This window comes from Eubalaena glacialis, chromosome 20, assembly GCF_028564815.1.
Source record: "Eubalaena glacialis isolate mEubGla1 chromosome 20, mEubGla1.1.hap2.+ XY, whole genome shotgun sequence".
Taxonomy (NCBI): Eukaryota; Metazoa; Chordata; class Mammalia; order Artiodactyla; family Balaenidae; genus Eubalaena; species Eubalaena glacialis.
The window spans coordinates 19,728,372-19,738,970 of NC_083735.1; positions in this window are offsets into that span (position 1 = coordinate 19,728,372).

The following is a 10,599-nucleotide window of genomic DNA, read 5'->3' on the forward strand; positions in this document are numbered from 1 at the left end:
AGCAAAATCGGGGGGTAAAAAAATATGTTTTAAGTGCTACAATGGTGAAACCATAGCAACAATTTCAAGCCTAAACTCTTTTCATCAAGATGAAACCTATCATGTTCTAGTTTTCAGAGGCCATTTTTTTACTCATATTAACCTAGAAACAAGGTTTTATCTGTATAATAATCAATGAGATCAATGAGAAAAATGTCATCTGTCTTAGTATCACACAACAAAACCCAGCTTCAACTCTTAGCAATATTCACTGAACCCCTCTCAATCCACCCCATCCGGGCTGTTTCAAACTTGCACTCAGTGGTCTTCAAGCTTTCTTGCAGAGGAAATTCCCTTCTCCTTTTTAAAAATAGAATATCCGTGAATATCAGGTATCACACTAGAGTTTGGTGGAATATAATTTGATAAATATTTTTCTAATCTATCTTAAGTAAACATTGTTCTTCCATAAACAGTATTTTTTTTAGTCTTACATAAGTGAGAATTAAAGAATTCAGTATCACACACAAGATCGCATGCTCATTTTACAAATGTTCACCCTAAAGCCCAGTGGTATTCCATCAGTTATGATTGTACAGAGGGGTGTATTCAGGGTGCCTTATTTGCCTTTGTATCAGGAAGAGACAAGAGACAGTAGCATGCTAGCGTCAGAAGTGTGGGGAGAAATTAAAAGGGAGAGACTGAATAGACAAATGGACGACGGCCAGACCAGGCCATAATAACAACAGAACTCGGACCACAAGCCCTGCAGCTGTCAGCCCAGGATGGTCAGGACCTGATCAAAGACTTGGACTTTTCTATTTTTCACCACTACTTCCTACTCAGGACCAACTAGAGAAAGCCAAGTAGTTCCTCAACCAATCACATACGATGTGCCCTTTCTAGTTAGCCCACGTCCAACTTCCCCAGGCCAACAGCTTTCAGTCACAGGGTACCTGAAGCCTTCCCTCTTTTCACCACAAAGCTTTCTCACTGCTCTGACTGCCTTTGAATCTCTGCCTGCCTTTGAATCTCTGCCAAATGCAAGTGGTTGACTTCTGTGCTATAGCAATCTCTGAATACATAGCCCCTGCTTGTTTTCATTTGAGTGGTCTTCACTTATTTCCACAGAACACTTCACCTTATAAGCAGGGGCAAATGGCTCAGATAAAAATCCAGACCTGGGGTCATTTACTCTTGAGAGCGGCAGGGCACACCTCCCCACCCCACACGAATGAGCAGTGTTCTCTAAGCAGAGCCATTATATTTATATCTTGTGCACAATTACAAAGCTAGAAGATCCTTATTTTTTTGTTTGTTTTTTCAGGAAAGAACATACTGAAAAAGCAGTGAGAATATTTTAGAAGTATTCACTTGTCACGTATTTACTATTTGGAAGATGAAGAATGATTCTGGTTGAAGTGTGACAGGTCAAATCCTGTTAATGCTCAAAAAAATCCCAGCGATCCAGAGCGACTCCGTAAATTCCAAATGCCCACTGCTGCCGAAAAGGTCATCTTACAGAATTACATTCTTAAGTGATCCCTAAAACTTTTCAAAAAGGTACATGAACTCTGTTTAAATTAATCAGAGTCATGCATCATGTTTATGCACTGTAGACTCTGAGCTCCATTCACAAGCCAGCATACCTGGACCTAGAAGTACACTGTGAAGTGGAAAACATGACACTGATGACATTTTCTTAGCAGCTAAAACTGGGTCATATTTTCATTTTAATGTGTTCAAGTTTGTAAGTGAATTTTCCCAGGCAAAGAATTCTTTTTTTTTTTTTTAAAGGATTTCAGCAAAGCTTTTTTTTTTCTTTTAAATTTTATTTATTTATTTATTTATTTATTTTTGGCTGTGTTGGGTCTTCGTTTCTGTGCGAGGGTTTTCTCTAGTTGTGGCGAGCGGGGGCCACTCTTCATCGCGGTGCGCGGGCCTCTCACTGTTGCGGCCTCTCTTGTGGCGGAGCACAGGCTCCGGACGCGCAGGCTCAGTAAATTGTGGCTCACCGGCCTAGTTGCTCCGCGGCATGTGGGATCTTCCCAGACCAGGGCTCGAACCCGTGTCCCCTGCATTGGCAGGCAGATTCTCAACCACTGCGCCACCAGGGAAGTCCCAAGAATTCTTTAAATGTGTTAAATCTTTTCTGAAGAGTTAAAAAAAAAAAACAAACTATTAAATGATTGAGTAATTGATCACTATGAATCATTTCATCAGAATCATTATACATTAAAGACAGTGAGCTTAAGGTAAAATAACTAGGGTTTTACCAATAAAACAGTTGGGCAAACGATACGTAAGAGGTTCTTTCTGCCTTGTAAACTTGATGTGTGTGTATCTCACAGAACCTGTAATACTTCAAGGCACATATCTGTATGCATGTCTTCCTTTTTCTAGTGGACCTTAATTTCCTTAAGAATAAAGACCGTGTCTTATGAGTGCTTGAGTATCCCAGCACTTGGCTGCCAGACTAAACATAGTAGGTTCTTAATAAATGTGGAATGAAAGAGTGAGTGAATGAATGGATGAAACTGTCATTGTCTTTACTCCCCTCCCTTGGTACTGACTATAATTTCTGGCAGTAGACATAAGGAGTGCCTGAGAGAACATAATAGCATGGCCACAGGATTTGGTAAAAGCTGAGTTCCCAGTCCAGTGAATATTAGCCTTGAAACTTTAAGTGAATAAACTGCAAAGAGGTTGAGTTTTGTTTCAAGTTTTTAGTTCATATAATGAGAGTCAAATTTGTAGCTGAGCAAGGCAGAAATGGCATTCTAAGTGCATTTCACCAACAGGTACTAAATTTTTTCATTTCAATTCAAGAGAGGCAGGAAATACTACACCTTGGGAGGATTAAGAGATCGGCTTAAAATTGTGTTGGAAATTTTATGATAATTACATAGGAAAGATATAAATCAGTGAACATCTCCATAGATTTTTAAAGCGCCCCAGAGCAAAGATTGTACATATGAAGCCTATTAGTTTATCCTCATGCCTTGTTGAGGGATTTACCTTCTTTAGGAAAACATTGCTGGGAGTTAAGTGTGTTCACTTGCACTCACTGTATGAACAGACGTATGGAAAGTACCTTACTCGGGGAGACTGTGGGGTGATTCATGTAACAGATAATAGTTGAACACTAATAATAACTAGATATCATTTGTTCCTGTGATTTATTTAGTTCTTTGAGACAACAGATGAATTCTCAGTTTGGCTCTGCCATGAGTTAGGGCCACCACGCACTACTGAACCTCATCCTCCTTCTAAAACACAGGGTAACACTAGTTGATTGCAAAAACCTTTTCTTGCTCTATAATTTTAAATTCTTTGAGAACCAAAACTTTATAACTTTAGAAAATATTGCTTCTTACATCTACTTTTTCTAAATCCTGAGTCAGTATGAGAAGGGCATCATATTCAGTTCTAGATTATACTCTTCGTTAATGGAAACCACAATAATAAATAACACTGTACAGGGCTTCCCTGGTGGCGCAGTGGTTGAGAATCTGCCTGCCAATGCAGGGGACACGGGTTCGAGCCCTGGTCTGGGAAGATCCCACATGCCGCGGAGCAACTAGGCCCGTGAGCCACAACTACTGAGCCTGCGCATCTGGAGCCTGTGCTCCGCAGTAAGAGAGGCCGCGATAGTGAGAGGCCCGCGCACCGCGATGAAGAGTGGCCCCCGCTTGCCGCAACTAGAGAAAGCTCTCGCACAGAAACGAAGACCCAACACAGCCATAAATAAATAAATAAATAAAAATAAAAAAAAAATAAATAAATAACACTGTTCAGAAAAGATTTGTAATAGAAAGATTCTGTTTATTTACCACTCATATACCAATAACGTGGGGTGGTTTATTCTTTAATGAGCTGAACTTTCCAGTCTCAGTTTGATTTGGCTGTAGGATTAGAAACCTGATTTCTGCACTGTTATTTCAGATCTGATTGTTAATTCTCTCTAAATAATAGAAGTGTTTACATAGAAGTTATTATTCTCTCTAAATAATAGAAGCGTTCCAAACAGTTTACATTGGAAAAGTCTTACTTTGTCAACGACTTCTTTTGTACTCTAGATATGTGCCTAAGAATTTTGTAAATTCAGATTTTTATAAAGCATATACTTCAAATACATAATGGTATCTTTTATTTGGAAGAATCTACAATAATAAGTAAGACTTACCCAGAATTCTGACAACAGTACATACAGTGTATGACTCTGCTCATTTTATGTGTTTGCTAAATGTATCATATTGTTATCTTTGAGTGTGTACATTTCAAGACTTGGTTTCTTTGTTCTCTGGTTGTGTGGAAACCAAAGTGCTAATGCTGTGGAGAAAGTAGGCGAGCCAGTCACCCAATACCGTGAACAACCTAAATCTTGTTTAATGTTTTCACAGTTGTACTTACTCCACTACCTCATGCTTCCAAATAACAAACAGAGAAAAGCCCGACTGAGTTTTTAAAAGAGATAGTCTGCAGCAACTGAGGGTCCCTTTCAGTTAATAACAAGATTATATTGGAATTATAGATGGACTTAATATGTTTCTTATAACAGCAAGTTCCAAATTACTAATTAGTAACTTCAGTTTTTGGCCTTCACCTCTTAGATTTTATCCTCCAACAAAATAAATGAGAAGAACATTTTGGAGCAGCAAAAACAGAAATAAAAAATTTAATTTTTCCTTTTCATGTATAACATCAGAGAGCTGGTGCTGCTAGGTACTGTAAACCTCCAGTTCTGCTGGAAGCACAAACTTAGTCTAAACTACGGTTGTAAGTTCCTTATATACCATTTGAATGGCATGGAATTACACGCTGAGCATCAAAACACGCAGCTACTCTGTGAGGGCTTTTAGTTAGTGGGAATTGCAAGTGTGTGAATAAGTATGTCATTTTCCGGGCATGAGAGGTTAAAATGCAGATAAAATCCTTCACTTAAAAGAGTTGTACGAGTGAACTGTTTGTTTGGGGAAAATCACCCTTGGGATAGAAGAGTCAGCCCTTCCAGTGCTCATTGCCAGTAGCTACCTATGCCGGGGTGCTCCCCAGATCTGTCTCATCCTATCATATCTCCCTTCTGAGTTTATTATCTGAATATTCACTGTGAGAATTATAAGTTATCAGATGACATAAATTGAGGATTTGTTCTCAGGAGAATAGTTAAAATAAAATGTATTGCTATCTTTTCCATGATATTCTCATTATTCAAGTATTCCCAGCCTGTCCTTGAGTGATGGTTGGCCCATATCAAGGAAGGAAACTTTCCATTATGCCTCTTAAAACTCATCTTCAATCCTCTCCATGATCTAAATCTGTTGAGATAATTTTGGAATCTGACTCATGAACTAGACAAGTTTATAGAAGCTCTCAGAGACCTCCCTCCAGGTTATATTTATCCAAAGATGGTGGCTAACTGGGGAAATGCAGTCATTCATCCTAACTGCCATTCATGTTGTAAGCTCACCAGATACACTGGGTGAATTGCCTCACTGAAATTTGGGTTCAGCATATCTAGTCCCTCTTTCTCTTTATTGTGACAACTTTGCCAGAAGAGGCAATGAGGTTTGTGCCATGACTTGATATTTATGGACCGCTGGTGGCACTTAAAGAGCACTTCTTCCACATTAAGCACTCTATAAGACCATTTATTCTGGAGTTTTCCCTGAACGCAATGCCAAGTTTGCTATTCTATAATTTGTAGTGCTCACCTTTGAAAAACATTTAGTGATACTGTCTGCAAGTTCTTTAATAAGGGGCTGAGATGCAATTTATCTGAATTAAGGGATTTGAACTGTTGTTCAAAGGACAGGGAAAAGAAAGGCAGAATGCCAAAAGAAGTGGGATTCACTGAACATTAGAAAGATAACTCTAAGGTTTGCTCCGGGGATAGTTACAGATTAACCTGCAGAGATTGCTGACGGATGCTGGTTCTAATTGCTCTTCCTATGGCCTTCCTTTTCCCTGCTTGAATTTCTCCTATATTTTGCTATTGGTTTAAACTTCAAACACAAGTTTTTTATACTATTGTTCCATTCAAAAGTTTATAATAGTCACTAATGGTCTACTGTACTCAGGGAAAGCACACCTACCTCTTTTAAGGCTCTCTGGAATCTGACTCAATCTTTCATATTAAATATTATTTCCTCTTATTCCCTCCAGAAACTCCATCTGATTCAGGATACTGACTTTTTTACTGTCCCTTCCCCCCTCGCCTCCAGGAACCCTCCATGATTATGTCTCTGGATTTGCTCCGCTCTTTCCCCTGTGAGAATTCTCTCTACTATCTCTCGATTTACTAATATTCTATCCATCCTTCAGATCCACCTCATTGAATAAATGAGATCTTGCTTGAAGTTTCACAATCACTTTCCTCCTGAGATTTTTATGTACAAAGCATTTATTGACAGTTTCTTATCCAATTAACGCTTTTTTAATATACCACATTATCTCATTATTTATAGCAATAGTTCTTTAATTATAGCAGCATTTAATTTGTGTTTTTGTATACCATTTGTTTCATGATGTACTTTTTTATCAACTAAATGATAAACAATTTGTGGGTAACCAATATGTCTTATATTTCTCTCCTACTCAGTAATCCTTAACACAGAGCTAACTTTACTGTTATCATTAAGTTTATAGTAAATACGCAATATATATTCAAATTCTGGGCCATTGGGTTTTCAGCACATCTCTAGGTATTCATGAATATTTTTGTACAATCACTTCTTTGACAAAATTTCCCATTCTTTATGTTTAACACTGTTGAAACTCTAAGTCCAAAGGTCATCTAGAATTGTGGGTTTGCTCAAGGGAAAAACTGGCTAAGGCAACTCTCTAGATAACTGAAACAAACTAACAGAAAAGACAAATTATGTGGGTGTTCATGTGTAAAATTTTCATTCAGCTTCTGGGCAAATGGATATTTGTGGACTTGAATAAATTCAATCACTTAAAGTCCATCAGCATCAAAATCCCCTGAAAATCGACTAACTTTTGCCTTAAAAAGTATATTTATTAATATACTTGCATGGGGGTGGTTAAAAATGAGGCATTGGTATTAACATCTTAGTTGATTGAAAACTGCATCTTATCACTTCTCCAATTTGCTACTCATGTTCAAATGTGAATTTGTTCCTGCAGAGGGTCAGGTAACACAAAAACATTTATTTTGGTGGACTTGTGTCTGAAAGAAAGATGCTTTTATCGTGAAACTTAAAAATACCACACACGTACTCTGTCACAGAAAAACTAAACATAACCACAAGTCAGTCAAAAAGTAAATTGAGTTCTTAATCTCAATTCTGGCAAGAGAAACCAACTAATGCTATATTAAACTAAATAAAATTGAAGAGTAAATTCTTTAAAAGAAGTACCAAAGGTACAGACACTATGCACATAGTTTTCTAATATAGGACTAAAATAAAACAAACGCATCTATGTCCAGGCACTGGTACTTGACGGAAATGATAGCAGTCACAAATCTACCTATTGCTATCTCTGAGTCTATTTCTTTAACAAAAAATGAATATATTAGAATAAAAAACTATTTTATAAAATTGTGCCACTAGTAGTTATGTCAATGTGTACATTCTCATTTCTTTCAGATTTTGATCTCTATGAAATCGTAAAACAGACATTAAAAAGTCTTCTGAATGTTGCTACTTTCTACAACACCCTCAAAGTGTTTTTGCTGTTTGTGACTCCTTGGAAATTTTTCTTCTACAATCCTCTAGCTAAAGGAACTCAGATAATTTACACTGAGTACTTATTTGTTTATAAGATTTATATTCATGGCAGCAAATACATTTCAACTTAAGATGCACTTTAATGCCTGCTGACAATACAATTAAAACTTCTCATCTAATTTGGATGTCCCCAAAACCTTGACAAGAAAGCAAATAAAAGTAGTCTTGCATCTTATGTCTTATTTCTTTGGAGAATGAAAGGAATGCAAATTAAGTCAATGAGAAACCATGGGCAAAATATTTTAATGGATCATCATCAAAGAGAACATAAAATCCTCTGTTCTTCAAATACCTATTGCTGGTTTTTTTCTTTAATTTTTATTTTTAATCTTGCTGAAATCAGTAACTGGAGAACAGGTTTGGCCATTTTATGAAGGCTTTTGCTAGACATATGTGACATCCCTCAATGAAACTTGAAAACATAATTTATCCCAGATAGTTCTTTTAACAACCTTTACAACATCATGGAAGAACTATATGCTTAAAAAAAAAAAAAGTTCATTGAGCTACGTGTTCACTTCCTCCACCCCCCACCTTGCCACTTGCTTTCTTTTCATACTTAAATTCAAAGGTCAATAATGATATTCACCTGGTGGCTCACACCCTCTACTTCCTTGCCTCACTTACTTTCTTGTGCTTCTCTGCAAACCCCAAGTATTGGTCAAATCCAACTCTTTGCACATTCTTCACACCATGCAGCTGAATGTATCTGGAGAGAAACACACAACTATGCTGTCTGGTATCACTCTAAATCCATGTCTACAGCCAACACGTTATGTGTTCACCAGATCACAGTTTCCTTTTCTTTTTCTCCTGGGCACATAGCTTGACCACATCTCCTAACCTCCTTTGCAGCTAGCGGAAGATTTGGGGCTGATTTCTAGCTGGTGGAATGTGAACACACGTTATGTAAACCACTTACAGGTCTGACTCCTAAAAACCTAGGAAATTGCCCAGGTCCTCTTTCTTTTCTCCTCTGCCAGATCCATGAAGAAATTTTAGTGAAGGACTTTGAAGTTGGAAGTGGGTTGGGGAGGGGGAGTGGTTGAAGACACAAGCTAGAAAGATCCATAAAACAAATCACCTCTTTCCCCAACCCCACCCCCTGCCCTTTGACCTCTCTGGAATGTGATAAGATGAAAACAAAAAGCCTTTATTTAGTTCTTAGATTAGGGAGCTGTTTGTTAGAGCCATCTGCTTACCCTTAATACCATCACCACAAACAACAGGTCCTTAATGGCTCAAGACAACCGAGCTACTTTTCCCAGACTGCCCACACTTCCAGTCTTCGAAATGATTCTTTTATACCTTTTCCTCTTTCCTCAAATCTCCAGCACGCCTCTCCCTTCATTCTCTGCTGATGATCTTGCTTCCCACTTGTCTGAGAAAGTAGGAGCGATCGAAGGAGAACTAAGCTCACCCTATCACACTGACCTGCTTACCAGCATCTGTATTCATCTGCTTTCCCTAGAGTCAGGGCTCACATCTGAGATCTCCCTCCAGTATGCACTGGCCCCAGTGCCCTGTCACCTGCCCAAGGAGGTGAGAGTCTCCCATCTCTCTCGCAAAATCAATTTCTTTCTATTAATTTTTTCTTAACCATATAACGTGCTATTCTTTCTCTCATATTGACAGGAAAACTCCTTAAATGTAGGTACTTATGCTTTCAACGTCCAATTCTTCTTCTTTCAGATTTTCTCAGAGTTTCTCCCGTCACTGTTTTTTCCCCTCTGCTTCACTGAAGCTGCTTTTCTCTGACCCCCACGTTCTCACCTGTGGTCAGTTCTCTCAGCTTAGCTGGAAAAGGAACAGCATGTGACATGGTTGGTTGGTTCCTCCTCTTGGCTCCCAGGCCCTGCAATTTCACGGTTTTCTCTCTACCGTACTGCCTTCCTTCCTAGATCTGCCTCATCACTCTGATTTCTTATTGTGGGTCACTTGGGGGCACGATCTTTGATCCTTATCTCTGTCTACACTCACACGCTGGGAAGTCCAATACAGCCGTAACTTTACTGACACATCCCAAGTTTACATGCCATCCAGACTTCTATCCTGAACTCTTTTTATCCAACTCCCTACTTGACATGTTTACTTGAATGCTTTGTAAACATCTTAAACTGAGTGTGTCCAAACTGAACTTCGTATCTTCCATACCATTAACCTCCTCCACACACCGTCTTTCTCCTCAGTTGATGACACTTCCATCTTTTCCACTCATTCAAGCCAAATTTCTGTAGTCATTCTTGATGCCTCTCTTCTTCTCTTACCTCATGTTCAGTCTCTCGGGAAATCCTGTTGGCTCTACTTTCTCTGAGTTCGTTCTGCTTCTCACCCACCACCTATAACCCTCTGATACCAGTAAGAATCACATCTGCCTGGATTATTTTAATAACCTTAGAGCAGGTTTCCCTACTTTCATCCTTACCTTCCGACCATCTATTCCCCAAATAAGAGCCAGAGTGACCATTTTAATGTATAAATAAAATTACCAAATTCTCTTCATTGAACCCTTCATTGTAGGGTTCAAAACTCTATGATGGCTCTCCATCTCAGAGTGAGAGGCTGAATATGTAAAAGGACAATGGACAGACCATGTATGATGATAGAACTCTGACCTAAAAACTCTGTAGCAACTGCCCAGGGAGCCCAAACCACAGGTTCTGCAGTAACCCATCCAGGAAGCCATACCACAGCCTCTGTAGCAATTGAATCAGAATAGTCAGGACTTGGTCAAGGACGGAGAAGTTCCCTATTTTTCACCCGCCTGCTTCTAACTCAGGACCAACCATATATATGCCATTATATACATAAATTATGTAATACATATTCTATTGTAATTTATGTATTTTATGTCTACCCCGTCTAC